This window comes from Lagopus leucura, unplaced genomic scaffold (assembly GCF_019238085.1).
Source record: "Lagopus leucura isolate 7727_CA_CO unplaced genomic scaffold, USGS_WTPT01 Super-Scaffold_100157, whole genome shotgun sequence".
In the NCBI taxonomy this organism is placed as follows: domain Eukaryota; kingdom Metazoa; phylum Chordata; class Aves; order Galliformes; family Phasianidae; genus Lagopus; species Lagopus leucura.
Window position 1 is genome coordinate 30,239,760 of NW_024962334.1, and position 9,600 is coordinate 30,249,359.

A 9,600-nucleotide genomic window follows, 5' to 3' on the forward strand; every position below is an offset into this window, starting at 1 on the left:
ACACACACTCACATTTCTTCTAGGAAAAGTTTAAGACAAGCAATTCAATACTCCCAAATCAAAACAGAATGTCCCAAAACAAGTATGTTTAGGACATACTATCCACAACCAAGTGCTGACAGAGAGGAAGAGAAGTATTTTCAAGAAAGCATTACATTTTTGATTGCCTGGTACCAGGTAGTTTAATCAGATATGGAGTCCAACTCAGTTTCAGGATCTCACCATCACCTCATCACCTTCTTCCCCCAGTACAAGAAGATACAAATCAGCCTATTTACTCTTCCTGTACACCAACCTTCCCAAAAGTAGCTGCCACATCACAGTACTCACTGTTGAACAGTAGCAGTAAACCCAGATGCCCATCAAACACAGATTTCTAATGCTTCTAATGCTTAGTAGTGAATAAAGTTTGTCAAACAGTTTCCCCAGAGGAATAGCACCAGGACAGATGCCAAAACTACTAGACAGCCCACAGGGCTATTCTGTTTCAGTGTGAGATGCCATCATTTTGGCTTTCCTTCAGTTGTTTAATTATAAAATTAAACAAATACAGCATCTCATTTAAAAAAAAAAAAAAAGTAAACCATTAACTTGGCATTAAAATCTGAACTGAAGGAAACCTGACATTACTCTTGGAACATGTGAGAGCTGGACAGGATGAGCAGAACCCGAGAAAGCAGCTGGCAGGATAGGGGAGGACATGGCAGTGTCTCCCTCCCTGATTGGCTATCAGTGATCCAGAGCTGCAGAAGCACAAGGACACAACAAACCTTGCATTCCTATCCCTGGCTGAGGCAATTGGAGAGCATGGCTGCAGAACTGAAGGAATTACAATGAACATATAAGATTGGATGTACAGGATTACAATTTATTTGTTTTGCTGATAGCTTTTATTTCCCAATCTGTAAACAGACTGAAAAACAAACCCCATCCATACTTGGATAAGTCTAAATAAAGGTCAAACCTTTAGTCCCATTACAGAAGCTTTGGTGTTGTTTTACTACCAAGTCTGCTTAGAGCTGTTGGGTACCTTAAGTTGTTGTGATCTCAGTTGTGCCCAGGCCTGAGAGATACTTCTTGTCCAGTCACAAAATCCTGAGAAAGATCAAGGTGCTTGTGCAGCTGTACACTGTCTTTGAAGACAGTGCTGAATACCTGAGCGCCACTGGAAGCCCCACTGAACACCCTCTACCATCTTCTTTTTGAACACAAATACTCGTGTTTCTCAGCAAACTCAAGACTTCCCTGCCTTTTACAGAGAAGCTGATCCTCAGATTCATACTTAACTGTCTTCCCAGACACCTCACAAGTTTCTTTAATTCTGTTGCTGACATACATATTCGCATGGGAAGTCAAAGGCAAGGAAAGGAATTGGACAAAGGTTCCCTGAAGCTGAGGATAGTTCTCTAATTACAAGGAGCTTTACATAATAGAGAGCCAGAAGGCAACCTTGTGATCAGCCATTCCTTTTTTCCTGCAGAACACAGGCTATAGACACTGTCTGAATTAATTCCTTTCTGGATTATCAGGAGTTGTCATATTTTTCAGTTCAAAGACGCCTACAAAATTTCCATTAGTAACGCAGATTCCTGCAAAGTTTAAGCTTCCAGACAGGACACATTTTTATCCAGTTACCATTTGTGAATGTTGGCTGGTAATCCATTAAAACCAGCTGAAAACTCCTGAATTAAAGATATTCCTAAAACAACCACTGAACTTGATATAAACATTATAAAATTCACCAAAACCTTTGGCAAATCATTTTGACAGCTGATTACCCTCACTTCAACATAGATTATACATGAACATCCATAGCCTGAATTTTAGTAGTATTCAGGCATCACAATTTGTAACTTTCCTGAAGTGTCCAGAACACTGCATGTGTAAAACATGTTTTACCTGAGACAAAATTCAGGTATAAGAAAAAAAATAAAAGTGAAGAAATGTAAATCATATTTAGTCCAACATCATGTGGGGAAGTATAACTGCGTACTTAATTGCCTTCATAAGGACGAAGTTTCAACATGTTCTTAACTACCGAATTTTGATTAAAAAAAAAAAAAAATACTAAAAATGAACAAATTACAAATATTAGCAGCCACTAGGGATAACCTAAGCTTGAACATAATTTCACAAAAGCCAATAAATGGCAATTAGATAATTGTTAATAAACTCCATGAAAACAGTTGCAAATTACTCACAGAGCTATGTTTCTTGTAGCCTCTACTGATAAATTCAGATGCAGAACTAATATTGGATAAGTTGGTTTCTCAGGAATTAGTTGCAGCTTTATGTTTATTTAGAAACAAAAAACAAACAAACAAACAATCACTGCTGAGGAGAAGTTATATTACCCCTGATATCCTTACAAGCAAGAGGGCAGAAAATATTTGATGAACTGTGCACTCTAGCCATCGTGCCAGTGAATTCAGATCTGCAGAAGGCCATTGTGAAGGAACGATAGCATGCCATTACCCTGAACACAATAAAACCACTGAAAGAGAACTGTTCACAGAGGGGGATGTTAGAAACAAGTATGAACCACGTCCAAACAATTCACAGGGAACCAGGGATGGGAGTACAGGGGTACAATCTAATGTGATCTTGTTAAGAGGTACCAAGAAGGTAAGTTACTCAATGTCTGCAGTGTTGTGGAATGTTTCACACTGAAAACAACACTAAAGACTAAGGAGCAGATTCCTCTACACCGAAAAGGAAGTAAGAATGTGGGAAAAATCCTTTAAGTTTACAGTCCATGGGAAATGAATTCATTCAACAAAAAAAGTGTTAAGGATGGATGCAATACAACATTCTTAGGTCATTATTCAATGAAATTTCATAATCCAGTAGCCAGTGAAGTGGGAAGTAGCTTGTCTCTTTTATGAAACTACTAAAAAAACCCACAAGCTATACAAACATATGCAACTCCGGCATTGTTTAACAGAGCAGCAGGTGTGAGAAACATACAAGGAACATCACATAAGCTTCAGACAACAGCACAAGCACACTTATGCAGCTTTGACTTGGCTTAAAGCTACAACTCAGTTTAAAGCATTCTACCCAGAGGCTGAGAGTAAAGAAGCTAGTTTGATTCTTCCCAGGTTTGGTGTCTGACATTTGATGCTGCTGCACTTATTTCCAAAAAACACATAGGGAAACATGTGGCTCCACTACAGTAAGTCAGCTATCCCCATGGCTCAAGACTGTCCCTGTCAAGAATAAAAGAAGGGTGCTTATTATAGGTAACTTTCTTCTAAGGGAACAGAGGGCCTTATATGCTGACCAGACTCTACACACAGGGAAGTATGCTGCCTCCCTGGGGTCCAGGTCCAGGTTAGGGGCATCATTACCAGCAAGCTCTTAAATCTACCACAGCCCTCTGGTTATTACCCACTTCTGGTAGTTCAGATCAGCAACTATAAGGTCACGGTGAGAAATCCAAGGGCTATCAAAAGGGACTACAGAGCATTGGGGCAGCTAGTTGAATGAGTAGAGCCCAGGAGGTTTTTCTCCCCTCAATCACTTCAGCAGGAGGGAAAAATGCTGAGATAAGCAGGAAGCCACCTGATTAACACCTGACTAATAGGCTAATGCCATCAGAGGAAATCATCCTGGCCCTCCCTCCCACACTCCCCCATGGGATGGTTTATTCAGGCTCTATCTCTAGAAGATAAAGAATCCTAGACAGGGAGCTGGCATGGCTCATCAAGAAGGCTTTAAACTAGGTTTAAAGAGGGAAAGTGATAAAACCAGACTCACTGGAGCTGAGTGTAGCAGCAGTATGCCAGGATTAGGGGTGAGACCAATAGCCATCTACACCAATACATGCAGCACAAGCAACAAATAGGAAGAGCTACAAGCCACTGTGCAGCAGAACTATGAATTAGTCACCAATACCAAAACATGGAGGGATCATTCGCATGACTAGAGTATTGAAATAGAGAGCTATAAGCTCTTTAGAAGGGATGGGCAAGGAAGGAGGGGCGGTGGGCTGACTCTGTATTAGGGAGTGTTTCAGTGCTGTAGAGCTTGATGCTGCAAATGAGTCAGAAAGGAGGTCAGCTAAACTGCTACTCTGGATTTCTTTCTAACAGTTTAGAACAATTGGTTGAGAATTGTGAGCTAGTCCTGAAGGGCAAAGGGCTCCAGGAAGGCTGGACATTCCTTCAGAAGGAAATAATAAAAGCACAGGAACAGACTGTGCTCCTATGCTGTAAGATGAGCCAGCAGGGAAGAAGACTGGCTGAGCTGGACAAGAAGCTTTTGCTAATACTGCAGGGAAAAGAAAAAAAAAAAAAAAAAAAGCAGTTTACCTGTTCCTACCCCATCTCCACAAATTAGTGAAATTGGACAGTATGCAATCAGAAATACAGTCCAACAATGAGCATTATTTAATCCATCACAGTCTCTTAAATAAGAAATTGATGTAAACTAGTATCTCTGCAATCAAACCAACCTGCTTGTCTTTCCTAAGCTTGTACTGCATAGTCTGATTAGCAGCATTACTTGGGTGAACCTTTGCCTCCCTGAGACAAAGAAGGAGAGACGTGACCAGTATCAGAGGAACAGGACTGGGAGTATTAACTAGCAGAGATGCTGAAATACTCCTAAGTAAATTAAGTGCCGTCACAAATGATTTACACACATTGTAACATTCACTGCAGTCTTCTCTACTAGCACTCAATCTCAGCAATGATCTTATCTAATCTCAACAATGGCTCTTATCTATATACTGCCTCAGAGGGGAAGAGTTAATAAATGGGACCACCAGTTGATTGCAGATGCACTTGGTGTAGTGCAAGATGATGTTTCCATGGCTCTTAGCTGTATCCAAGCTTGATTATGGATGCAATCTATGGTAACAACAATTATAAAAGAAGATGAAGGGGACACCTCACTGACTGGAATTCAAGAGGTAAAATTTGGTATAAGGCAACTAAATTTGAAGAGGCATTCCAAACCTAGTGACATTTAGTTTTAATTCTGAGATCATCAACAAAAGGCCACAGCTTTTATCTTAACAATATGCATGGTTCATTATATTCCTTATACCCAATCATTGTACTAGAAAATTCTATGATTTTATTTTTTGCTTTCCAAAGAACATAAAGACTAATAAGCTTTAAAAGTTCAGGTTAGGAGAAGTATTAGGACCGTTAGAGAGAAAAAGTACCAGTATCAAATATCATTATCCCAGCATGAGAAAGACACAACAAAAAAGTCTTGGAGTTAAAACCCTATGAACTCAGATTTAAAAACCTTCTGGTTGTGCCTTGAAAATAAGAAACAGAGAGGATAATTACCCTTATGTTATCAGATAAGTATTCTTTAGCATGAGTGGATTCACCGTCTCTTGCAAATGTTAGATCAAAAGCGAATGCTGGTGTGGATGCTTTAGTCAAGCCTAAACCACTAAGCTTAGCATGGAGGCACCAGCACTGTATGAAATACAATTCCCCATTGTAATGCTACAATGTAATGGAAAACACAGTCATTACAGCGGGACGGCAAAGTCAGATGAGCCCAAATGCAGCAGCCACAGACTGAAACAAAGGAGGAGGAACAGAACGCAACAGAACGCAACAGAACGCAACAGAACGCAACAGAACGCAACAGAACGCAACAGAACGCAACAGAACGCAACAGAACGCAACAACACCACCACACAAAAACCTGCTTACCCTCAGAAGGCCTCCAGTAGGCAGAAATCTCCAGCAAGGTACCCTTACCTCCACTGCAAAACCTTAAATGAGGTCTGGGAAGGGGTGGATCCTGGCTGCAACCCTTCCCTAACCTGAGCTCCCCTGGGTTGGCCCTGCCTTCCCACCAGGTGCTCAATCACTGGTTCAAGCTGTGACTTAGCATTTCCACAAAACATTTCACTGCATCATCTAATGCTTGTTTCTTTTTAAAATGTCAGAATGAGCAAATGGGCAGCACTACTTGCATACCATTTGTTTATTCTTCTGAGAGTTCCTGAAAACAGATAAATGAAAAAATGATCACACTCTTTCATCACCTGTTTCCTTTTCTACACAGTTATGAGAAGGGAAAAAAAAAAAAAAAAAAAAAAAAAAAAAGAGTTTCTTAAGTAGGTCACTCTGGCACAAGCACAGAGTATGAGTAAATAGAGTCAGGGATTTTCCCTTTAGCTATCTGGAAAGAACTTCCAGTGATCACTCCAAACACTGTTTCTGTCAGAAATGTGTCAGGAAAAACAGTAAAAATATTTTCCAGTAGAAAACACAGTGACAACAACTTCTGAAGTAGAGATGTTTAGTTTTTAATAAATACATCGTAAGAAAAAAAACAAATTGAATTTAATCTCCTATCTGTGGCAGAAGAAGCAAACTACAGGGATCACAATGCAAGTGCTGAGCATCACACTAACACAGTGTGAATGTGCCTTAAATCCAAACATTGGATGCAATAAATGCTTACATAAGATTACTTCTACTGAATATTCATGCTGCAATTAGTCAAGCTTTGGAAGTTCTACCCAAAGAATTTACAAATTAAATAAGTAGAAATAGCCAGGGGGCTTAAAACATCTTGATATTTCTGTTTACAAGGAAGTAAAGAGGTAAGACATATTTGAAGCAAGACAAAATCAGAGGCATCAGACCACTGTTGACATCCTGAGCTCTCCTTTCTGCATCAGAAGATCAGTTCCCTCTGAGTACGGAGTACTCATACTTACTGTATACCTACATTGAAGACAATTTTTAAAACCACATATTTCACCCAGGACAAAGATGCCCCTTAACATGCCCCTATGTTTTATTCCAGAGAGGCAGAGGGCAGAATTTACAGAGAATTGCTCTCTGAATGGTTTTATTGATAGAATCCTTGAGAGATTAAATAAAGCACTTAACCCATACTTCTTCCCTCTCTCCCTGCTCACTTCTTAAGGAGCGCAAACCTCCAGAGGAAGCAGACTTATGTACTTCTCAGCTAGAAACACCTTGGGCATTTCTACAAGCATGAAGTCAGTTATTCTGACATACTCTCCCAAGCAGGTTCTTGACATAGCTTCACAAGACTGTTACTGCTTCAAACTTTGAATCATCACAAGTTCCTGAGCAACACAGGACTCTGCAGAGATAATTCACATTGCCTTCTTTAAGGGAACAACTGGGGCCCCATAAACTCAAGGTAATGATGGTCACAAGCTGTCCTGTAACCATCCTGCATGTCAGAACTACTATGGCATTGGCTCTGCCCTGAATATTTTTTGTTTTTATTAGACCATAGCTTTTAGGGTTTTTTTTCCCCACTATTCAATTTTTCCATTTTCTTCCACTGCAGCTCATGGTGAAGACACTCATTTTGATTGAATCAAGCTTATATGTGAAAGGCTGACAATGCTTTGCCTTGTTAGATTTAGAGGTGTTTATATTAAGCTAAATCCTCAAAAAGCCATACTGGGTACTAGCTATTATAAAAGTTGGTGAGAAAAAAGGAGAGAAAGAAATGAGCACAGACACAAACCCTGTGGATAGAAGTAGACAGAGAAGAGGGGACATCCTTACAGAGTTCGACAAATAGCCTAATCCAGAGGAGTGTGGAGATGATTGAGGTTAGCAACAGCTCTGCTGACATCAACAGAGCTTTAGCCAGCCATGGGAGCCCATCTATAAAGACTGCCCGGACTGGATTGCTACATCTGAGAGTAGCTGTAAACTTCAGAGAGTCTTTTTTTTTAGTGTCCGCTGCCATCAACTGATTGCTCTTTTACTTAGAGAAAATAGAAAGGAATCAGAAAGCTTTGCTGCAAACTTGGCAAGCAGTGCTCTTGGATGGGTCAAGGCCAATTCATTCCTGGCTGTCACACATCGATGCACAACACAAATACAAAAGAGCATCTGTAAAGGTTCCTGGATCAGGTAGATTGTATAAAGATATGGAGTGTTATAAATGACGATAGACAGCTGTCAAAAAAAAAAAACAAATAAGATACAAAGTCTTGAAGGTTTTTCATGAAAGAAGCCCAAACTTTGTGAAGCCAAGCCACTCTCTTTGCTGTCTCATAAGTCCCAAGCATACTTTCAAACAAGATCAGAAGATTATTTTTAAGATGAGGCACAATGATTTTATTTCCCTGGAAATTCAAATCATTTTACTTCTGTGCATCTAGCACGTAAAAGGAAAAGAAACAATCATCTCTAATGTGTATATTAACAAAGTATAAAAGGACTCAGCTACAGAAGAACTGGACAAGAAAGAAGTATCAATATGACAAGGAAGAAAAGTGTGAAAGACATCTGACAAATTCAAGAATATTCTGTATGGTATCAGCTGTCCTGATACTCATAGTACCCAGTCCTCAAGCTCAATGAATCAAATACTGATGTGTTTTTATATAATATTTATTATGTTATTTATCACATGTTCTTACTTCCAGAGCACAAAAGTTCCCTGTGATATAGTTTATCTAAAAGATACAAAACAATTTTTTTTTAAGTGGTGGACTCTCCCTTCTTCTGTGAACATCAAAACATTTTTCATAAAGGTAAAATCTCAAAAGCTACAACTAATTTTAGAAATCATGCTGCTTAACCCAACTAGTTATTTAAAATCGTCATACTCAAATATTTGGGTATTGGCCAAAAGCTTCAGATCAGCTTCTTAAAAAATATACATAAAACTGTGTATTTTTGTGTGTGTGTGTGTGTGTTTGGTTTTTTTCCTCCAGAAATAAACATATCAGCCTACATATAAACTCCTAAACCACTGTTAGATAATATACATAGAGAGATTGGCACAAAGAATGGCTCAGAAAAACTACCGAGGAATACTGTGGATCAGCACTGAGACCCAAGTAGAAAGCTACCAGCCCAGGAGGGTTCCGTTTCTTTGGCTGAGCTTACATTTGTGTATGGTGAAAAACTACTATAGGTTAAAAAGCTACCAAGCCCGAGCATGGGCTGATGCACCCGTGTTAGTAATACGGCAGTACCAGTCTGACACCTGGTGGGCATCCTCTGGGACAGCAATAGTCCGATTCCTTAAATGAACCAATTCCTTAAATTGAAGAGTCGTTTGGTTTTTTTTAATATATACCTTTTTTACAATATATGCATACATATATATATATATATATGGAATTAAATGAGAGAAAAAAAATAGAATAGAAAAATGAGAGAAAAAAATAAAGAAACCACAGCAGGAGGAAAAACATTTGTGCTTCACAAGTGTACTCAAAGGTAAAAGTTTTGTGACAGGAAGAGAAAATACATCAGTTGACCACTTGGGGATATGTTTTGCAGTACTTGAGGAATTTTCGACATACACCCTGGGCAGTAACAGTAACAGTAACCAAAACATGCAAAACAAACAAGAAGAGACATCAAAGATCAGGAATGCAACTTCTTTTTCCCCAGGGTGCAGCACATTTTCATGCCAGGCATGCTGAAACTGGTCTGTTGCATCATTCATGGTAGTGGGGCACTGCATTCATGCTTTGGCCTTAAATTAAGTAAACAGATAAATAAATAATAAGCTCTGCTTTCCCAGAGTTTGTTATTTGCATGCCACTTCTCCTGTGTGAGTCACACATGCATTAGTGCTGCAGCAAACCAGCCCAAGGCATTCCCCCAG